This window comes from Dryobates pubescens, chromosome 7 (genome assembly GCF_014839835.1).
Source record: "Dryobates pubescens isolate bDryPub1 chromosome 7, bDryPub1.pri, whole genome shotgun sequence".
Taxonomy (NCBI): Eukaryota; Metazoa; Chordata; class Aves; order Piciformes; family Picidae; genus Dryobates; species Dryobates pubescens.
The window spans coordinates 16,337,609-16,360,761 of record NC_071618.1 but is presented as its reverse complement, the minus strand read 5'-3'; the positions used below and the strand labels follow the sequence as shown (position 1 = coordinate 16,360,761).

Here is a 23,153-nt window from a genome sequence, read left to right as displayed (position 1 = left end):
CTGAAATCTGTATTTTCTGTCTTACAAGTGTATATGATGAGATGTGAAAACATGAAGGTGATTTTTGGAGTGTGTCACTGGAGCAGTGGGTGTTAGGAGCTGGTAGTATTTTTGACCATTGCTAGTGGTACCAATCAGTGGTTTCCTGAGCCTTCAGGCCTTTGCCTTGCTGGCTGTTTGTGAGCTGGTAAAGATTTTGGAGTCTTGGAGATTCTTGGTCTTTGCTCTGCTGAGGCTTTTTTTCTGATTCCTAGGAAGCTGGACATTCTTTCACTTGCCTGAATGAGGCAATACTCTTTCCAGAACAGCAGTACTGGAAACTTCTTGTCAAGGGTCAAGTCCAAAATACAATCACAGATTGGACCAGTAATGGTGCAAGGGAGCTATGAGGAAACTGTTTTTTTCATACAAAACATGAAAAGAGGGGTTTTGGAGACTTCAGTATGTTTAGCCTTGTCAATATATGTGTTGAAATTCCCCAAATTTATCATTTGAGGACATTTTACTACCTTCTGTTGTTAGCCTTGCTAAAGCCATTTGTTTACTGTAGTCTTTAAGTGAGTGTGGTAGTTTTAGGCTATGCCTTTAAAATTTACCTGCAGTAAATGTTAGGTTTAGCTTTTCAGATTAATGAAACCTAGTAAAGATGCCTTACTTAGAGGCACCTTAGATTTCATGTTGCAGAACAGGTGAATGAAGTACTTCCTGCTATCTGCTTGTGTCTGAGTCTTTGACTCCATATCATGAGGGGGGTGGGGTGAAAGACATGGCATTTAGATCTCATCTTGACAGTTTTGGGTGATGCAATGCATATCAGATATTTCATCTCTTGGAATTGTATATTGCCTGTTGGCAGTTAGAGGTAGGTCTTACATTACTCAATTCATTCACCTAATTTCATAAAGCTTTATGCTCTTTGCTTCCTGTTTTGTGGTGGAGTGTGTTTTTCCTGCTACTTGCACCTTTAGAAGGTATCTTATTTCTCTATTTTTTTTTTCCTAATTCATTGAACATCCCATACCAGTTTATATCATGGCAGATGAAGTGGACTGTGCCATCTTGATTGCTGGGTTCCAGCGGTATGGACACACTTTCAGTCTTTGTGGAGGTGTAAGCTGTTGAGCCTGGAAATGGTTAGACCTGGTTATGCATCCTGTGGGAGCAGTGGTGAGTGTGGACAGGAAGGGTGAGAGTGTAATAGCTGTAGTGGTAAGATTAGGGCACATTCTAGCAGAAGGAGGTGGTGTTGGTGGCTTCAGTCAGTCATTTTCTTGATATAACCTGTCCTCCTTGTTGTGAATTGAAGGAAGGGGGAAGAAAAATCAATACCCTTTCTGAGCTATAAAGAGGCCTCTTGACTAATAGTGTGGCAATAACTGGAGGCTAGAGCTGGGTGGAGCTCAGTTCGCCTCTCTCATGAAGCAGCAGAGTGGTTTGGTCATCTGAATTGTAGTGATGGCCTTAGGGCTGACAGGAGGATTATTGCAGCATTGTTCTCACTTTCTAGAAAGCTTACCTCATTGTTCTTTACAAGTTTCAAATATGATTGAAGCGTTTTTCTTACATGGTATGAGCAGTGCCAAACCTGCTAGAGCTGATCCCTGCTGCTGAGTCCGTGCTGGCATCTGCTGCTAGAAACAAACTGGAAAGGAAGAAATGTCAGTTTGTCTAGATCTGTGCAGAAGGCATTTAGGATTGGGATGATGAGTTTTCTAAACAGGAGGAATGACTGAAACTGCTGTAGTTCCACTTTGCTTACTTTGGCATGTTTTTGTCAGTGGGTTCATAGTTATTTGTTGCTTTCTGCATAACAGGCTGGAAAAAAGGATCAGAATGAATGAGGTATCCTTAAAGGATTCTTAGGATGGTTTTTGGAGCTACGAATACACTTTGAGTTATGTTGTCTTAGAAAAGATATTTTTGAAGATGACCATAATTGGAAGCATCTGCATCAAATTTGCAGTTTCGAAGGACCTATAAAGAACTCTTCTAGAAAGTAAGCACTGGTAATTTCTTTTTGTGTTGTTAAGTGGCTTGTCATAGAGATCTTTGTAAAATGAAAGTGCATTAAATATGCAAAAATCTGAGACGACCGAAATAGTAAGGGCTAAGATTCTGTGGCCCTTTCTGTGCAGGAACCAAAGCTTTTAATCTGTGCCTTTCTGTTCAGTTTAACAATTCAAAGACTCAAAAGAAGAAAATGAAAAACAGCTGAGTGATACTCCTGTGTATATGCTGCCAACAATGAAGGGAAGAGGTAGAGATGAAAATCTCTTTAGTTCGTATCTTGGGAACTGAGATGATGGTCACTGCTTTTGTTACTTCTAGGTCAGAAGAAATCCTGTTGCTGTGCCTAGATTGAGTGAAGAACTGCTGTTATGAATAGAGGTCTAGGCTGCGGGAGCTGAGCTTTTCCTCTGCAGTCCCTTTTGCCTAGTACTAGCTTTAAGCAAGCCAAAGGTAGCAGACAGGATGTCTTGTAATCATATTTTGGCTCTACTGATGTGTTTCAGTGCTAATATTTTATTGTTATTAGAGAAAGTGTTAGAAAGCTGGATGTTATTCCCTTAGAGACTCCCTACAAATAAGTCTCTGTTGCATTTTTTGGACCTCTAGTGAATGGAGCCCTGTGTACATTTTTATTTTGAGACATTCTTTCTGCAATTTGCTTCATTTTTGAGGTGGTGGGATTAAATCTTGACATGTGCTCCTTGAAACATGCTGTTGTCAGAGATCAGGCTTTTGGATGCCGTTTTTTCCTATGTTCGGTGCTTCTGCTAGAGGACCTTGTTTCTGGTTCTTCATTACTCTTTCTTGTTTGCTTATTTTTCCTGAGTGAATTCTTGTTTCTTCCTGTGTATACAGCTACTTGGTTTTTGTTTTCTGTTATGTGACATGGGAAAAATGGAGGTTTGTGATCATGTATTATGTGGTAGAGTAATTAGTCAAAGATCCACATGTAATGTTTACAAACATTGTATAGATAGGTGTTTCTGCCACTTCACAGTAATCAGAGAGTAAGCTGAAACAAAACAATCTCTTTTGAGTTGAAAATGGAAATTTGGTGCAAAACTCATAACTGAATGCATGTAAATCTGATGTTTAAAGAAATGTTTGTCTATGTGAACACAAACTCATAAACTTCACAAAACAGAGCTGCCTGCTAACCAAAAGACTCGTTGCTTTCCAGCTATTCACTTGGCATAGCTTTCTCCTACCTGTCATCCATACTTCACAGAAAGAAATAAAACCCTGTACTTACATACTCCAGGCCTTTCCTCCTTGCCAAAGTAATGCTTTGCTAATTATATGGAGTCCTTTGCTCATAGATATGCAGGTTATTAATTGCCGCAAAAGGGTGAGGGATCGAATCCTACTCTTATTGATTAAAAAAACCCCAAAACAACCAAAGCAAACAACAGAAATTATCCAGTTGGCTCTCATTTTCTGTGAGGCCTCCTGGAGCCTGTTTTTCTCTGCTTACAGTGAAGATTGCTTGCTGATTTTGCTGCATGCCCCTGAGCATCTACCCTGCGGGCTCAGGCTATTAAGTGGCAGCTTGTAGGGAAATGGGAGCTCACATCACCTGTTAAATAGCAATGGGATGTTTTGCACCTGTATTGCAGGGGTGTGCAATAGGATAATGTCAACGAATTAGAGTGGGACGAATTATTTTTGTGCTAATCGAAGCAAGGAAAATTCAAAATGTAGTTTAGTTTCAGTGGCATCTTTTCCCCTTTGGGCTTGTAATAGAACTTTTGGATTTAAAGGATAATTACAGAGTCCTCATTACATCACTGTTTGGAGGATTTATTTGCAGCTGTTACTTGAATTTTATGCGGGATCTGGGATACGTTGGAGGCTGATAACTGAAGCTTCATAGAAGATTAAAAAATATTTGGTTTACCTACAGAAAACATAATTGGAATACTTTTCTCATGCAGTTACATGAAGTATTTTTTTGGCAATTTAGGAAGTGTTTTACGGGACAAATCTTGCCCCTGTGTCTTCCCAGTAGGTTGGCTGTTATGGCAAACCAGTAAATTCGCTGGATAAGTGGCAGAAGTTTGGTATAAGTATCTTCCACCTATGTCCCCTGAAACACAAGAAGGTTTTCCTATACCCACGTCACACTGTGGCTGAGGTTAGTAGGTTCTCTGACAAGGTGATTTGTCAAATGGTTTCCTCCTGTTGTGGGTTTGAATAGGAGCTAGTCCAAATATGAAGCCAGAACAATAGCTTTGGAGGAAATTAGTCATGGAGGCATCTGAGGAGGAAGGAGCATGTTTTTATCAGGAATGGAAGAACTTCCCAGTACACAAGGGTCTTGCTAAAGATAATTTGGGCATTAGCGAGTAGTGTCAGATTATACCTTTGCATTGTTTCCATCTGGGTATTAAAGATTAAAGGGTACAACACTTGCTCTATTCTTAATTTGACACATTTGAAAAATATTCTTTCTAAAGACATGGATTAAAAATACATTTTTATGAAGGCTTAAGCATTTGCTCTTTGCTTCAGCTGGAGTGAGAGGCTTGGGAGACTTCTATCACATGATTCCTTGGTCATGGTGGATGCTGTACAAAATAGTGGGACATGAAGTCAGTTGGCAAAGAGAAGGATTTATCTTGAACTTAGGACATCTGTTGCTGGCTTAAATAGTGCTTGTACTTCTACCTTATGCTTCCCTGTGATTGTTAAAATGTCTATTCTGAGCAGAGTTCAGCAGTTGAAGAGAAAGGGTTCCTGGTTTCCATATAGCCCTAGAAGACTAGGGCTCTATCCTGATACGAATGGAGGAAATGGTTTACGTTTTTGGATGGATACAGGTACCTAAACATACGGCATCTAAAATGACACTAGACCATTTTATATCTGGGACATCTGCACAGGACTGGCAAATATAAACCAGAACATAACAGTAACCCATTAGCCTTTCCAGCAGTGGCCACTGGAGACCAACAGGAATTCCCTAGGGCATCTAAGAAGGTACTAGGTGTCTGGGCTTAGATGACTAAACTTTAAATGTTAATATTTCAGTACTTTTGAGATTTGTTATTTCAGATGAACAAACTGCAAACACTTTTGTTTTGTTTTTTTTTGTTGGGGTGTTTTTGTTTTGTTGTTGTTTTTTTTCCAGCTGCCAGGAAGCAAAATTCAATCACTTTCCTGGAAGGAAAAAACAACTTTTGCATAAGTCTGCATTCTAAGAGTAAGGCAACATAGGTAGTTTGACAATTTATTTTACCTACCTTATTATTTTCCCAGTTTATATTACCTATCTTATATAGACAGAGTCATCAAGATATTGATTGTTTTTACCAATCTTCCTTCCCACTAAAATTACCGCCCTCCAAAACCAAAAGGAGAATTGAGAGGAGGATCTGAGTCTGACTCCTCTTGGGTTAATTTGGCGTCAGTTGTTCAGAGGTAGAAAGCGTGAATGAGTGCAAGGACTGATGTTCAGTCAGGGGAAAAAAAAAACCAACCCTGGAACATGTTCAGCATAGCTTAGAGAACAAGCTTATGTAGCTTATATAGCAACATAGCTGGAACATGCTTATGGCAAGCTGAGGATTTACACTAAAGCTGTAACTGTACATTGTCGAAATACAGGTGTTCTTTAGCTATATATTAATGTCTTCAGTTATTTCAAATACTCAGAAGTGCTATCCAGTGCATTTAACTGTCTAAATAGTTGTGTTCCTGAGAAAACTGCTTCTGCAGTAAGATTTCACCTTTTACATGTCTAATGAAGGACATGCTAGAAGGAGTCTAAGGGTGACCATTTCAGGTAACCAATAGGAAAACACATGCTTTTAGGGTATGATGAAATCTCTTAGAATAGCTACTTTAGGATAGGATGAATCACAGCCCGCAAATGCCTATTTCTCTTCAGTGACTATAAAGAGAGAGGGGGAGTAGAGTGACTCAGTGAGATGTGGTTGTTTATATTTGGTCAAATATATTTTCAGCTAAGTGCATAAGGCTACTATCCAGAGGCAGCTCAGCTCTCCAAGGCACCCAGGATATGTCTCTCAAATGTTCATCTGCAAAGCCTGGTTGGAGTGCACTACAGCTCTCCTCTGGCTGGTGCTTTCATCACCCTTTCCAACTGGAAACACTCTGTGAAGGAGCAGTGCATGTGTACTCACTTTTCAGTCTGATGGGGAATTGGTGTCATCCCAAAATAAAGTCAGGATGCAGACTGGATGTGTGCCTGAACCCATGTGTTTGGATCTCACAATTTAGACACGGTTTAAATTCCTTGTGCAACAAGTGGAAAGAGAGAGGGGATTTGGAAGGCCTCCAGATGCCACCTTAATTTTGGTAAGATTGAATCCTAACATGTAAGTTGGAGATACGTTTGCTTCTGTGGTGTGTTTTCATTTCATAGTTCTCTCAGCATATATGATGAAAACAGAATAGTCTTTATTCATATCTGTGCATAATCAATTGCCAGTTTTCCTAGGTTAGGGAAATGTTGGGATGTCTGGATGCATGCTAGGAAGTTAAAACAATTTAAATCCTAGACTTTAAGTTCTTCAAGAGAGTGAGTGGACTTTAAGAAGACTTTCAGTGAAGTATTTTGCAAAGGCTGGCATCAGTGTTACTATGTGTGAATAGCACTAGGTGCCTAGTTTTAAAATCTTGGTAGCTGCCTTGACTTTTCTTTATGCCGTCATTCAGACCGTAACTACCAAGGTCAAATTTTGCTAGTAGTGGCACTTGTGGGTAGTTACTAAGAGAAGAGTCTATAACTGACAGATTAAATGGTTTTTAAGTTCTTCCTGCCATTGCTGAACTTACTGAAATGTGGCTGTCGGTCATGTATGAAAGTCTTAAAATCATCTTTGTGCTATACTGAATATCATGTAAGTTGCTTGGCGTCTTTAATGTTGACATTAGACTTACTCCACACTTGCAAAACTTCCTTTACATTGAGACATTTTTGTTGTTTCTGTTATTAGACCTAATCACTATGTTTGAAGAGTAAAGAAGGAAAAACTGTGCGGGTTCTACATGTTCCAGTTCTCCTCCTCTTTATTACTTCCAAAATAGTGCACTTTTCTCCAAAAGTTGCATCCACACCCTTCAGAAAATTGTGTGTAGTAGTCACAGTTGGCAGCATTTTACCCTTAATTAATTATAGGTGCATGTCAAGCAGAGCAGGTGGTGTTTTGTTAAGTTGGGAATTTATCTTTATTTTTTTAATTCTTTGTTTGACATCTGCATTTCTAAGCTTCTCTAATATGATGCCATTTTCCAGTTAAATAGGTAATACAATTATATGAATTGGCCTGGAAATTGAAATCTTGGTGTTTTTCTTTTTAAACTGATGTGAAAAATGAATGAGCACATGGGCATGTACTGGTTCAAGATCAGGCACTTTGGAGCTCCTCATTCCTCAGTGTACAAAGTAGGTATTTAAAAAAAAAAAAAGTTTCTTTTTCTTTACTCCACAAACTTACAGTTTACTTGCTGTCTGCTACTCAAGTGCTGCTTTTGAAAAAGATCATACATTTTCTCTTGAGGTTTTTGATTTGGTCTAGCTGAAGGATTCACAAATATGATGTGATTTATTTTCAGCACCTGCTATTGAGTTGTGGGGCTTCTGATCTATTTGGCAAGGGAGAAACTAAAATGCAGTAGCCCACATGAGGAGCTGGGTGGGCATGATTCGAGTATCTGGCATCCTCACAATCCTTTTGACTGCAGTTGAAGCTCTTGCAGTGGTTGAAGACTGGTGTATACACTGTGAAGCAGTGGTGTTGAAATAGGATTCTGCAGGCGGCATTGAACCTGTACATTTTGGGGTGGGAATTGTGCTAGTGTCTTGGGTTTGTGGTGGTTTTTTGAGTTTTGCATGTTTCCTCCCTCTTTAGAAGCCACCTAATGGACCACAAAAGCTCTTGGCATGTGTTGCCATATGACCATGCATGTGTGATCCATGGAGAGGACATCTAGCTTCTCTTGACTAGTGCTTACTCTTTCCAGTGTCTTGTCTGGATTGGGCTCTGCCTTCATCCTTGTTGTAAACTTCTGCTCAACCAGACCCAGGATTTCCAGACTAGCTCTTTCGTACCTTTGTCTCTCTCTGTTGTCATGATCCCTCCTGTGTCTGCCCAGGTTTGTGCCACATTGTGGTTCCCCCTGACCTTTCTCATACTCCTTCTACAGTGTGCTCTCAAGGGCATGTCTCCTGCATGCCCATGGGTCACAGCTGAAGGGTCATAAGAGCAACAGGTGAGGTTGTCTTCCTGCTGTCAGCTCCAATGTCTGGTCTCTGGCAGATGGGAGCAGCAGTTACAGGGGAAATCCTGCTAATCTCCTGTAATTTGAGCCCATTACATGCTCAGTCACACCGTGGGGCTGGTGCCTTTCCAGCCACATATGAACGGATGGCTGGAGGGAAGCGGTGGTCACTTACTGCAGAACATTTTCAGAGGTTTGTACTATAGGGACCAGGAAAAAAATCCTGAAAAGGTGGTATATGTCAGGTGAATTCTAGTAGGTTTTAAAGCTTTGTCAAATAGGGAAATATTTTCATAAGTATAGCAAAAGAACCCATGGCCTTGGTATGACAACAACAACAAAAATAATAGTAAAAAAATCAACATCAAAACCCAACAACAAGCATGAAAACCCTCAGAAACAAACAAAAACCCAGCAAGAACAAAAAAACCACCCAAACCAATTCAACAGCTAACCAATCAAACAAACAAATTAAAAAACCTGGAAAAAATTATGGGATCAACACTCTTGAAAAATTTCAAGACTGCCCTGACATAAGCAGGGGAACCAGAGTTCCCTTTAGAGTGAGTTACGAGAGTGGCAGAGCAGCATGTTTTTGTCAAGGCTGTCTCAGAAATGGGCAAACTGTGTTTTGGCAGAAAAGTAAATAAATCCTGTAGCAGATGTCCAGCATGGAAAATTTTTAACACAGGCAGCTTGAGTTTGGCAAAGTCAAAAGAATGTGGAAAATACCAACAAGATGCACCATGTTGTCTTAACAATGGGTAGTTACCACCTCTGTTCTCATGGTCTCTTGAAACCCACCAGAATCAAATGAGTTTTTGTTTTGGAGTGGTTTGTATCATTCTTTATTTATATATAGGGCAGAGCAGAGGGGAGGGAATGATTGAGCAGAGAGCGAGGGCTGACTGGCAGGAGCCTCCTTGGCAGGAGTGTATTTCAGCCATGCCAGGAGGGGGAGGGTTTTCACAAATTGAGTAGGAGATGGTGGAGCCCAGAGGAGGGTTTTTGCTTGCAGGGTAGAGGAATAATGGATTTTTGGGAAGCTGTGTTTATAATATGCAAAACAGTCCATAGGAAACAATGGGACCTTGGGACAGAGCTGCCAGTGAATGAGAGCTTTGTTTTCCTCTTGTCTATTCATATTTCTAAACTTTTAGTGGCATTTTAAACACATTTTACACATTTTTTTATATAATGGCTTGAACTGCATAAACTGCTGTCTAAAGTAGTATTGCACTGCAGTCTTGATCCTTTTCTGGATGAAGACTGACTTTCAGCTTAAGCTCCTTTTTGTATTTTTCTTACTTGCAACCCTTGTTCAATAATCCTTGGCTGTGTTGTTCTCTCTTTTTAAAAAAAACTTCACAAAAATTTGTGGGAAAACTGATTGACAGCAGACCTTGTGTACCAAATATATCGAGCTGCCCACTGTTTGCCTTGAAAATGTCAACTAGTATCATAGCCCTTATGCCAGAACCTTGATACAAATGAACATCAGCTGTAAGCTAATCACACGAACTGCGGTTTACATGCTGCTAATGTGATTTGCCTGCTGGTGATATCAGAACACCATTGTCTTGGTTTTGTTTTCATCAGGAAGCAGCCCATACCTGCAGTCCTGTCCCTAACAACTGGTATCAAATATTCAGAAACGTGTATGTATTGCTGTTAAATGCAAGCACTGCACATGCAGTATGAAAACAAGAATATTACTGCCGGAATCCGAGCGTGTTTTGGCTGCGTGTTAAAATGCAGGATAGATGGTCTGGTTTATGGTGCACAGCTCACCTTTAGAGCCACAACAGGATCACTGCAGTTCTGCAGTTTTGGGAATGTTTGGGCAAGCATTTACGATTAGCAAAAGCTTTGAAAATCCTTGTGCAAGAAATGGTGTAGCTGCTGTTGCAGCGGAGGGGAAGGGAGCTGTTTGCTTTTGTTATTTCATGGAGATACTGCTTTACCTCACCAGTAAAACTCCTTCCCTGCGCGAGAGAAATTCCTGGTTCATCAGTATGGATGCATTGTTTTTACACATTAGAAGTGCTGTGTTGCTGTGTCAATCATCCCGTTAGGATCAGTTTAAGAGCAGTAGGGCTGACGAAGCTGGGTGTGATTGGCTGCCATACGCTGGGAGGGCTCTGGGAGAAGGAAGGGCTGCAGTCTTTCGGCAACAGAGTTTAGGCTGTGTCTTTGCTTCATCATCTGAGGAAAAAAACCCCAGACAAGGCACAGGGCTTTCTCGGCACAGAGGAAAAAAAATAATTAATAAATAATAATAATAAAATTACGAGCTGCTCATCGTTTCATGTGAAAATGACTTGCCATGATGCAATGGGGAAGATACGGCCGTTTGTTTATATCAGATGTTCCCGTTCACGTTGGGAATGTGCCGAATAGACAGGGCTAAAGAAGGTAGGAGGATTGTTGTCTTTTATTGAATGTTTTAAGAGTTTGCTGCAGTATGCTGCATGCTGTGGATGTGTTGCTTGAGGGAGTCGGGGAAACGACGCTTCTTGGGTGAATATGTGCTGTCTGGGTGCGATAGGTGGCTTTTCTGGTAACTTGTTTTCAAAGGGAATTAATTTCCCATGTAAATAGCGCTCTTCAGAAATAGACCGTGAGTATGTATGCATATTAAAATAACACAAATAAAAAAAGAAATGGGTCAGTGTGTTTCAGAAGTGCTGTTACCCTAATTGGATTTTTAGCTGGATTGTTATCGGGCAGTGCTTCGTAGCTTTCAGAAGGAGGAGGAGTTAACCTGGAAATCTGTGAAGTTTATAGCAGATATGTTTGAAGATTTAGGTGAATTAGACTGGCTGATCTAAATAATTCCCTATTGGAGGCTTTACTTAAAGCCAAACCTGCCTGTCTTGGACTTGTAGGAGCCATACAACAGGATTACAATATTTTACCCCGTTATAGAAATAAGAGTGTTTTTCACTGCACTATGATTCTTTCTGCTCTTGAAAGCAAGCTGGGAGATTTTTTTGTATTGTCATTTAGCTGAGCATTTTCCCTGCCCTTTCCAGGTCTTTGTCTTGGCAGCAAAACAAAACCTGTACACACAAACAAGGAAAAGAAGGTTAATAATATGTGCTGCAATTATCTGATCTTTATACATTTTTAATGAGAGAACACACAGCTAGCAGAATAATTTAATGAGCAGGCTGGCTTTCAGAGCAATGATTTCACTGTGCTGAGGCACATCAACTTTCTTGCTGAGGAGGAGCCTCAAGAAAGAATGGAGAAGATTTATGTTAAATACTCTGTAGGGAATGAAAGGGTTATTTAGGCAGAAATCAGTAAAATCCTGGAAGAATAGAAGAGTTATTAATTGGAAATAAACTTTATTGTCATATTGTGGGAGGGATCTGAGGACATTGCCTCATCCTATGATGTGCTGAAGCCTCTTCAACTTTCTTAGACTGCCATATGCATTGATGGTGCTCAGTACCTTTTAGGATCCTACCCAGTTAGCTTCCTGAGTTAACATGCTGTCTTGGGTTGTGTTATAGCAGCCTTGTTCATATGCACAGTATATATATTTTTTTTTTTATTTTATTACTATTTTCAAGACTAATAATGAAAAATCAAGAATATATTATCATCTTATGTTTTGTGTAATGCTTGTGAACATTACATATGAATATTTGTATTCACATAGGATGTTGGTATAAAAGTTTATGAGCTGAAGGAAGACCGAAGATCAATTTCTTAAAACAGAAATTAGGTAGAATAACTTTTTGCTGCCCAGGAAAGATTTCAGGGGTGTAAGTTTGGGGGAAGTCTCAAGTTTTTTGTTATCGTTGCTGTTTTGTTTTATCAGCCTAGAATCAAGTGCCACTAATTTTAAAGTATTACATTACATAGGCCCTTCTAGACTAACTGTTCATCCCCCATGCCCCTCTTCCAAGGACATGGGCTCAAAACTCCTGATGTCACCTCTCCAGGTTCCTCACAGCTGATGCTGCTCAGGGGAGGTTAATTCAGCTTCTCCTGCTAAATACTGGCTGAAGATCTGCAGCTAGGTTGTTGACACATCTTCAGTTCATGAACAGGTTATTTTTAAGCACTATGCTCTTCTGAGTAAAATCTCTACAAGCAAGTGAAACACATGTCATGATGTAGAGCATTATTACTAAAAATCCAAAGAATATGAATACATATCATTGATGTTTAAATATGTTGTTTGTGTGCATAGTGTGTTAAGCATGTGAGGCAAAGAGTGGTTAACAGGAAGCAAGTTGAACAATTTATTTTTTCAAGCTATAAAACATAAGATGAATTTTTACTTTTTGTGGGTAAAACCATTTTCATGCACAACTTTCAGAGAAAACTTTGCAGTCTCATGTTTTGAGATTGTCTCTTGCTTTCACATAATTTAAGTGACACTTTTTTTTGTACCTTGGAGATCACAATGTGTAGAATTATCCTCCTTATGTCTGACTGCCAAAGCAAAAATTTGCATTCCTCACTTGGTCAAATAGTTTGTATCAAGCTATTGACAGACAATCCAGTGACAAAAGGTTTAAAAAAGATATTTCTTGCTCAAGCTGTATGTGTACTAATACTTTATATGGATAGGTAAGGGCTTTCATCTTGGAGGGTGGAGATAGTAGCAGATATTCTGTATTTACATTGATTATGTAAATAATTTATAATAAAAGTATTTTGGACCAGATTGTGGTACCTCTTTTCATTTAGTAGTATGCTCTGTGGATTTCATCAGAGCTGTTATTGCGGTAAGGTCTTACTGTGTGTAGTCTGTTTGTTTTCAAGGAATAATTACCCTGTTTAGAATTAGTTTATTTTCTTAAGTTAGGATTTTCTAATGAGTTAGAGGTTCTGAAGAGTAGTGTTCGACTATAGACTTATTTGTGGTGTCAAACTAAGTTCTTCATTTGAAAGTTGTATGTTTTATAGAAATCAATTGTGTGCTACAAACAATTATATATTTTTTTTTTTTCCTTTTATGTGGGATTTCAGGCACTGGGGTCTGGTAACTCATCTCTGCTGTGAATATTCTTCTCTGTTGCTCACAAGTAACATCAGGAAAATCTGTACTATGTTTATTTGTGAAAAGCTCTGTAAAATGCTCAGTCTTGGTGGTATTGAGAGATAAGAAAAGGAATGAAATTCCCATTAATGATTTCACATGTGGCTTTAATTTCCTAAATCATTAACTAGACACATTACTAAGATGTAAATTTCACAAAATAGCTATTAGGGATACATTGTTTATGTTACTAGAAAATTCTGACTTTGGAGAATTATTATTTTTTCTTTCAGGGAAAAAGGAGTTGTTGAGTCCAATGATAATCCCCTTCCTCCGCTCCCCTTTTTTTTATTTGTGTGAATATGACTGTTAGAATATTGTAGGAAAAAGGAATAAAATGGCAGACTTCAGAATTTGTTAGTATATATTTTCTTTTTAAGACTGCTTTCCAGACTTCGATTGTGAAGCTAATTTGATATGTTATGTTTAATAGAATGTGTTATGATTAACTACTGTGAATCAGTGCTATGTAACTGGTCCGTAAACAAGCTGAAATTATACCCTGAGGAAAATAAAACTGATTTCAAGAGGGTGTCAGTGCTGAAAACTAGTTCAAATAATAGTAGTATTAACTGCTTGACTAATTAATCTTCTTATGCATTATTATCAAATGCAGTGACAGTTGCTGGTTATTGATATACAGAGTCCAAAGTCATCTTTTAAAAGCAAACTTCTCAGTTCTATCTGGGAAGTGGTTGCCCGAGGAGAAAGAAATCATACAGCCCCTTTCCAAAATGAGGAAACCTCATAATCTCCTCTCCTCTCGCCCCCCTCCCCCCCCTTTTTTTTTTCTCCCCAATTATTCTTTTTCAATAAGGCCATTAAAACACCAATCTTGCCCTCTGACAGTGCTGGTGATGTAAAATTCTTAGTTCCATATTTTGTGCACACTAATAAATGAAAACTTTGGGCCTGTGAAAATTGAAGAGCATACCCAACAGGAGATTAAATTCAAAATCCTTATAACTAGCACAAAGAAATACTGATTATGTAGGGGACTGTAGGTGCTGCTGGTGATTACTAAAGCTGTTGAGAACTGCCAGTGTGCAGCTTGCCCTTCTGTAGAAGACATGCAAGATTCTTGGAGCCTTAAGTCTGGCGAAGAATGCAGTCATAACCAGGTCTGGACTTGTGATAACCTCAAACTTTTCAAGTTTGAGAGCTCTGCAGTAAACAGAAGGGATGACCACACGTTTTTTTTTGTTTGTTTTGTTTTTTTTTTTCTCTTTTCTTTTTGTCTGTCTTTCCTTCTCACCATTTTTATACCTAGTTAGATGTCCACAAATGTATACACACCTACGTACTGTAGGCACACTCATAATTTTTATTTATTTATTTTTTTTTTAGCACAAACCCAATAACTAATAGAGACGGTAGGAGGGATTTAGTGGTACAGCTGTTGCATAAAGAAATAGATCAAGAAATAAGAACAGATGGCTCATATCAGAATCTATTAATTTCTTCTGGTTTAGATCAATAATTTTTTAGCAGTTTCTGAGTGGCTGATAGACAGGGTTTTGGGGAGGTCTGTGTGTTACACATTGCCAAACTCATAAATAAAGACAAGGTCAATCTGGAGATTCACGTGCTGTAAAATCTTCTCTCCTGCCAAGAGTACAGCGCCTCTGACAACAGGCAGAATTAGAGAATACAGCTAAGGAAAACCACAGAAATGTTTTCCCTGTGTAGTTTTAATGGAAGGAAGGTAGGACTTGGTTACAAGAGGCTTTTTTTTTCCTTTTTTTTTTTTTTTTTTCTTTTTCTGTGTGTGTGAACTCTGGAGGCAACTTTTCAGTATTTTTCTTTGTGAACATTTTTAAGATACAGGCTTAGCTAGCTATTTATTTATTTAAAATTCTAGTGGTTTTGAATACCAGGCTTGAATACCTTTCTTATTTTTTTTTCTCCCCCCTGAGGACTTTTATGCTTAGTTGTTCCTTTTTTACCCCCCAAATACTCTGTTACTTATGCTTCAGGTATACTATACTAAATGGCCCTGCCACCCAATTTCCTGAATCTGTCATGATTTTTGCACTTTATCACAATATCACAATATGGGTAGTGTTCTGAACTTGGTCTAAAACTAACCTTAAAATGCAGAGTGGCAAGATTTCTCTTAGTTTTGCAGTGGTCAGTGTAATGATTTTCACTGCCAGGTTTCAGCTTATTTGGTTTATGCATTAACACTCTCCTCTGGCAGCCCTCTGTTGGAGAATCCGGACATCAAGGTGGGGGGAAGCAGCTGCTTTGTAGGATACCAGAGCCTGCTTTTAGTCCATTTTGATCTTTTTTTGGGTGCTCATTACCACTTTTCAAACAGTGTGTGGTGCTATTAGCTATATGCATATTTTAAGCCTATAGCCATGCTGGTTTGTCAGCAGACATCCTTGGATGAGCCTCTGGTGGGACAGGGAGCTCCATTGCTGGCAGGAGCAGACCTCTGCACCCAATTGATGACTCAGGATTTCAGCACTGCTTCCCTTTTATTTCTTCAAAATGCTACAATAACATGCATGGGATTTTCCTGACAGCTGTGTTCACCCATGACACAGTATCCCCCGCTATATAGCCTCTCAAAGCCTTGAGGAGACCAGCACTGGTTTTCCTACTGTCATCTCCTTGCCATGCAGCCCAAAAGTGATGGGGCCTGGGGCACCTCCTCCAGCTGGTGAGAGGTTTTAGCGGAGGCGGCCGCTGGTGTGTGGGCTGCCTGTGCTAGGGATTGCAGTGCTGCAGACCTTATTGGCATGCTGAACATGCACTGGCAGCACGGCGCAGCGCTGTCCTGGAGCTCTAGCGCTTGCATTTAAAAACTTTTCACTTCACCTGTATTTTTTTTTCCTTCTTTTGCAATTCCTGTGTGCATTTTGACTCCCCGCTGCTGGTGCTGGGACGTGCTTTAGGACTGTATGGCTTTAATGCCATACTCTTAAGGAGGGGGCAGGGAGGTAACCAAAAAACTATGAGATTTTCTTTGCCACAGTGGAGGGGGCATGTAAGGCTTTGAATGTAGCTGCACTGATGTGTTTGTAAAGCCAGTGTTGAGGTCTTTTTTTTTTCCCCCCCTTTTATTTTCTTTCTTTTCTCTCTCTCCTTTTTTTTTTTTTTTTTAAGACCTCATTTAATGATTGTGACTTTGTGCAGTGAGGCCACTTTCAAAGGCTTTGGTATCCACAGTAGCAGCTCTTTGAAGTGGAAACACCAGTGGGGGACGTGCTGGCAGCTTAATCCCTGGTGTAAAAGGTCCTAAGTGTTAAGAAGCCACAACATCAATCCCACAGGGAGATGATGGGGAGCATTATGTGAAACTAAACCCAACCCATCTCCTGGATTTGGACCTCACCCATGGACCTGGAAGTTGGTTGACACTTCCACAGACATGAAGGATCTAGTACCCCTCCTCCCCCTCTCTCGCGCTTTGGTTTTCCACTCATCACCGGTGATGTGTTTAAGTGCCTGTAGATAGGTGGAACAAGTTCACCATCTCTGAAATCTATTTGTGTGAAATAGGAGACAGAAGTGTTGAGTTTCTCATGGGAAGGCTTGAGGATCAGTGTGTCCCTATAGATCCATAGCCAGTCCTGGCTGCTGGGCTAGGCTGCTTGTAAGGAGTTGCTGTCCCTAGGCAGGGAAGGTGAAAGGGTGAGTTGAGGACAGCAGCACGTGCCTTGACTGGTGCATGACTACCCACTAGTCACCAGAGTTTGGAAGCTTCTGAGGAGGACTTCAAGCACTGAATTTAGTAGCCATCAGTGATTCTGATAACTATTTAAATAATCTGACTTTTAAGTTAAAAAGTTATTTTAAACTAGTTGATAGTTTTGCGCTTCAGTACCTAACCTGCCATTTAACTTCAAACTGTTTGCCATGTGCAAACATGTCTTTTGTGTGATTTCCCAGCTCATGTTGGTGAGTGCCCCCTGCCTCCCAGTCACAATTTAGTTAGGTCTTCATCGTTGGTCTCTATGAACTGAGTACTCTTTCTGTTGTCAGAAGTCTTGCCATGCCCCTTCATATATGTATGCCTTTCTGTAGTGCTGATGGCACTGTTGCTGTTCTTCACCTCTATTCTAGCTCTGCAGTAATCTTTGAAATGGGGGATGGAGGATCTGAACTTGTTTTATTGCTTAGGAGTTACATGCTTCATGACTATGTAGTAGTGTAATTCTTGTCTGTTCTCCCTCATTATTTCCAAATGTTTTGCTTGCTTTATCATAGTCAGCTTATTAGTATTTTGCTGAAGTTTTCATTGAATTACTTGTAATGTCCACAAGCTCTTCCCTCTGTAGTAATGTCTTGTTTGAACCAGCATTGTGTACTTCTTAGTAGTTTTGGGTTTTCCCTCTGGCTGCATTATTTTGCCTATCATCATGTTAAACTCTTACATTATTTTATCATCCAGTGTACTCATCATCATGAGATCATTTTGTAACTCTTCACAGTTGGCTTCAAGTATGACTGCAAAAAATTTTAACTGCAGGCTATCTTTGTTTATGGTTGTGTTGCAAGGCAGAGGACAACTCTGTTTGTAATTTTAATAACAAAATTTACTGTAGGTTTTTAGAACTAAATGCATAATATTTAACGACATGAATTTGTTTGGCTTGTGGCTTTTGTAGGACATATTAACCCTGAACTTTGGCTCTGACTTCCATCTTCACACTGTTTGCAAATGTGTAGCACTTTTAGCTACCCTTTTAAATAAATTTCTTTTAACATGATGACATGAATCTTATGGCTGAGAGCTAGGTCCCACAGAAATCATTGTTACAAAGGTGAGATGATTAATTTACTTCCATTTTGCTTAATTTTAAGCTTGTAGCATTTGTATTTTTTAGCTCTTGTCCACCGTAGTCAGAATTGTACTCTTTAATAAAAACTGACAGCTCCCTATAAACATCTTGTAGGTGATAAGGCTTATGAAATGCACTTCATGTTTTCAAAATTGGGTGAGAGGTAGATATGTTGTAGTAGGAGTATGTAGTGGGTCCTTAAACTTGAGGATAAGACTCAGTATAGAGCTGTTTGTTGGCTGGTTTTGGTGTTTGTTTGGGTTTTTTTAATCTTAAACGGAAATGAAATTAAAACAGCCTTAGTAGGAATGGTCTGCTCTGGCAAAGATAATTACCAGTATCTCAACGCTCCTAGCCTCTAGACACCAAAATACCATCATACTTTTCATTTAGAGGAAAGATAAACATGATGGCTTTCATCTTTGAAGTGCTGCACTGCAAGGTAAAAATGATTGTCTTGAAGTGTGATTTTAGAAATGGTGGGAAAGTTTCCACTTTTTTGCCTTAAAAATGCTAAGCATTTTTATTTGTGTGGCTGTATTTACTCCAGCACTACAGTTAAAAAATTTAGCTTCTGTTGTGACTTGTATATCAGCAGGATTGTTCTTCAATTTTTAAATTTTTTTTCCTGGTGGACCTTGCTCTTTTGGTGAATGTTTGGCAATAATGAAGCCAGAAAAAACTTGGGACCCTAAATCATGGATTTCCATCCAACTTTACAGAACCATGATAATCAAAGTTAAAAACCCAACCAAACACCTCCAACCTTAAGTACATTGAGTGAACTTTGCTGTTAAAAATTTTTAAAAGCATAAAATACAGTTGCATCTCTTCAGTGTCAACCTTTTCTTTCTTTTCAGAGCATAATGGTGGGGTGTTTTGGTAGTGGACAAGCAGTTCTGTTCAATTGCTATAAAGTGGTACAATGGGTAATACTATTTCAGATGGTGGGCAGAGGGATAAATGTGAGGGCACTTTATTCCAGTGTCAGTGCATTATAATAAAGCGGTATCTTTGTGAAAGTCAAATACTGGTAAAGTATACTTTGCAACCCATAAAGTTGCAGGGGATTACTGGAAGGCATACTTCTGACTGAGAAAGAGTTGGTTAACTTGTTTGGATGTTGGTGGGGTTTTTTTTCCTGTTCTGGCTTAGTTTTTGTATTGAGCCTCAATGAGATTTGACCGGGAAATGTGTGAAAGGGGAAGCGCTCTCAAGCGTCAGGGGCCAATGTGTGTAGATAGACTGGAGGGTAGAAGGTATAAAAATCTCTTACAAGCTAATTAAATACTGCATTAAAATGAAGCATATTCAACACATACATTTTTGAAGTAATTTTTGCAGAGTTGTTTTTCTGGGAAAAAACGTGTGTAAGCATAATAGCAGCAGTCCACTTTGCGTGTTGATACATGGACAAATTTTTATCTTGGAGTGTTGTGGTTACTGATTTGATCAAATCCAAGATATTTTTGTTCTGTTTATTGAAATATAAAAAATAAGATGTTATCTTAAAAAAATCAGTGCTGTTTGTCAATGTGAGGTTTATGCAGGATTAAAAGAAGTCTTTGAATTATGATTTAATACAGAAGTTGTGCAAGGCAGTACAAATCATACAGTGGAAAACAAAATGTGGCTTTAAATATCCATTTGGGATAAGCTTGAAGTACAGCAAATGAATTGAACCTTTGAAAAGGACAAAACTGTCGAGACTTATTTTAACCAGTCCAAATTTTTCACTGCAAACATTTTCTTGCCAAAAGCCTGTAGCTTGTACTTGGTGCCACAAGTGTATCCACTGCTGTGGAAGTGCTGGTGAGCAACCAGGCTGTGCTTAGCAGTACTGTTGTCCCCAGCAGGAAAGAGAAATCTCTGCTGTTGTAACAGGTAAGCAGAGATAATAGAAAAAGGTCTGGAAATGTGTTCTGTCAAAACATTTCTGGGAAATTTATTCCATTTTCATTGCAAACATGTTGCAATTCATTGTGTCAAAGGCTGAAAGAACTCTCTTTCAGCATTCTTTTCAAATCACAATTGACACTATATCTGAATAACTGTGTGCTTATCCATGACAATATTTCAGTTATGATAAGATGATTCAACCATATAAAAACAAAGTCCCAAGGTCCAATTGTTCCAATATTGCTTAAATACCTCGACTTCCCCTCCTGTTACTTTCACCTTTCAGTCAGAGGAGGCATTGAGATGCTGAAATTTCCTGAATGTTTTCAACAAGATCAATTGAGAGTAGGAAAGACTCTTTTTGCTGTTGCTTTCTTTCCATATTAAATAGCTGAGTTGAAATATGAGCACTGTAGTTTAAATACTGACAGCAATTTTTATTTAAGGCAGGGACATGCCTGGGTCTGAAACCTAGGAGTACTACACTAATGCTGCCTATGCAGTCAGTATTCCTACCTGAATCCATCCCCTTTTAAACTTTTAGGCTAAAAGAAATTAAAAGGAAGGCTCTGTACATTAAAATTGCTTTCTCAACATAGTGGCAGGGGTTTTGTTTTGTTTTGTTTGCTTATTTATTTTCGTCCCTCTTCCCTTCCAGAAATCTGATTATAGTTTATGTCCTGTTTTACTGCTGTGGGCAACTGAGCTGTGCACATGGCAGAAAAACGAGTACGAACTCATCAAGAGTCCTACTGTTGGCCAGTAAGCTTTCTGGGTTTGTTCCTGTGTATCCTCCCTGTGTGTTAAGTACTTTTTCTCCTGCTACTTCCTAAAAAAAAAAAAAGAAAAAGTTTGTTGTTTTGTTAGGTTTTTTGTTGTTGTTTGGTTTGGGTTTTTTTCTGAAATGAAATTGTTTTAGAAAGCAACTTTCTTCAAGTGGCAACGGGTGGTGAACTTTTTGGATCGAGAGATGTGTTACACAAATTAGAACAACAGATCGATATGATCCATTTTTATTGGGTCAGTGCTTCTTAATCGGTGCTCAAGCAAAAAGGAAGGTCAGTAGCAGTACTGCACAGCAAACCCAGAATTCGTCATCTCAGAGATCAGAGAAAAATGTATTTGCTCTGGTAGGCAGTATCTGCAGGCAGTTACTGCATGCTCCTTTTAGTTGTTACTCCGTTATTTGCCTCGGGATTAAGTAGAAGTTTTCAAGATTTCCAGGAAAACAGAAATTCAACAGAACCTGCAAGTACTCTGAGAAAAGTTCTTTGCTTCTCTGCCACCAGTTGCAAAAACAGTTCTAGAGAAAAAGCATTTCTCTTTCTGAGCTCATGATTCTTGTTTGACAACAGGATAGTAGTCCACTAAAGGCAAATTATTTTTTCCCAGGAAGAGTAAATTTCGACTGGGCATTGCAAATACAGCAGAGGTAGCCTCTGAAGTTTTAAATATTGGTTTTGGTGAGGTTGTTTGGTGGACAAATAAATAGTGTGAATTTTGAAAAGAACATCTTTTGCTGTCATCTTCACACTGAGCTTGATTAGATATTTTCTTTATTTGCCTTGGAGGACTAAAGATAATCAGGTGTGTTCAAAACACAAAAGAGGCAACCTACCTTCAGAAGAGACCACTAACCTTTTCAGTACTACTACTTCTTTTTCCTTCACTTTCCCCCCACCTCATCCTCCCCCCAGTGCTGTGCCAAAAACACCCACCATTACTGCTTTCTCCTTGGCTGAGAAGAAGGGTCTTTAAAAAATGGCTTTTAGTTGAAGATTTCAACTTCTGTTATATAAAACATTTTCTGTCTGAGTGTTGGCATGGCAACATTATTTAAAAAAAAAAAAATTAAATTGCCTTTGAAGGTACTCTTAACAATCTGCTATTCCATAGGTGACTTAAAAAAGATGGAACAGCAGCTTAAGTTTAACTGCTGTACAATATAAAGTGCTCTAACACAGATGCTTAATCTAGCTTTGCAGTATGTTCTGTGAGATACCTAAAATCTAAAGCGTTTGGGTATGTTCTGCTTCATGGGGGTTTCTTCAGTTCTGGAAGTAAATGAAACTGTTATGGCATGTTACACGTGCACTAATAAGGGATGGAGAAAGGGGAACTGAGTCCTTGTGATAAAATGGACACTAATGAAGCCTTGCTTGGGCAACCCTCTGAGAAGTAGACACTCTTGAGCTTTTTATTTTTCCCTTTTGGAAGCTTCTGCCCACTGTGGTGAGTTGATGCTTCCAAAGTGTGTTTGATATGATCATTAAACGCTCTGAATGTGGTCAGAGTGCCTCAACTGGGCTTCTTTGGGGACACTGTTGGGTTTTCTTCCTTCTCTGTTGGATTGCTAAGAAAGCATTGCATTTGAGGATGCTCCTAGGTGATGCAGCTTGGTGTGCAGAAAGAGGGGTCTTTGTATTTCTTCCTGTTTTGGTAGGCTTTAAAAGTGCTTTTCTCTAAGCTTCACTTACATTGTAAATAAAAGGTACATTCTGTCTCTTAATTTAATGCATTCAGGGGTAATAAAAAGCCAGTAACAACACAGATTTACTGAAAAGTTTTTGTGATCAGTCATCTCAGTCCCCAGCTCCATTTGCTGTTTCCAGTTTTTCTTAAAATCTCTAAAGGCCAAAAGTGTTTCCTTCCATATCCGTGTTCCTCTCCTGAGAGTCTAGGCTTTTGTCAACAATTGTGAAAACCAGTCAGGCTCCCTCTCAGCCTCCTACGTTCTATGCACATGATGAAAGACACTTCTGAGAGAGCAGGGTTCAAAAAGGGAGTGAGCAAATCAATGAAAGAAAAATCCAGTGAGACCTATTAAATACAAAGACATCAGTTAAAAGTTGCTGGGAGAAGATTAATAGAAATTATCATGCTCTGCCTGCCCTGGTTTTGCGCTCCTCTGTATACAACTGGTATTGCCTGTTGTTGGAGACTGGATATTGCATGAAATGGGCTTTTTGACTGACCTTCTAAAGTTATCTTTGTATATTTCAATATTCTGTTCTCAAGGAAAATATAAATGGAGAAAACAGCATAGAAATGCAGTTATTTTATCTTAGATATGCTTGGATTTTGTGCAGGGAATCTGTTCAGCAGACTGGGTTTAGTGCTTAAGAGGCAGTCACAGTTAATAG

At 39.2% G+C, this 23,153-nt stretch overlaps 1 protein-coding gene across 10 annotated transcripts in view; it reads left to right on the top strand.

Moving 5' to 3' along the window:
* MBNL2 (muscleblind like splicing regulator 2) overlaps positions 1–23,153 on the top strand; it is a 114,560-nt gene that overhangs the window by 5,594 nt on the left and 85,813 nt on the right. For 6 of the 10 annotated variants that reach the window (XM_054162946.1, XM_054162944.1, XM_054162942.1 and 3 more), the window contains exon 1: positions 10,425–10,671. The exons of 1 other annotated variant lie outside the window; for it this stretch is intronic. The gene's annotated coding sequence lies outside the window, so the exon portion shown is untranslated. Of the gene's footprint in view, positions 1–6,311; positions 6,331–10,423; positions 10,672–23,153 lie in introns of those variants that run through there. 3 more of the 10 variants (XM_054162945.1, XM_054162941.1, XM_054162939.1) reach the window with 2 other exon arrangements.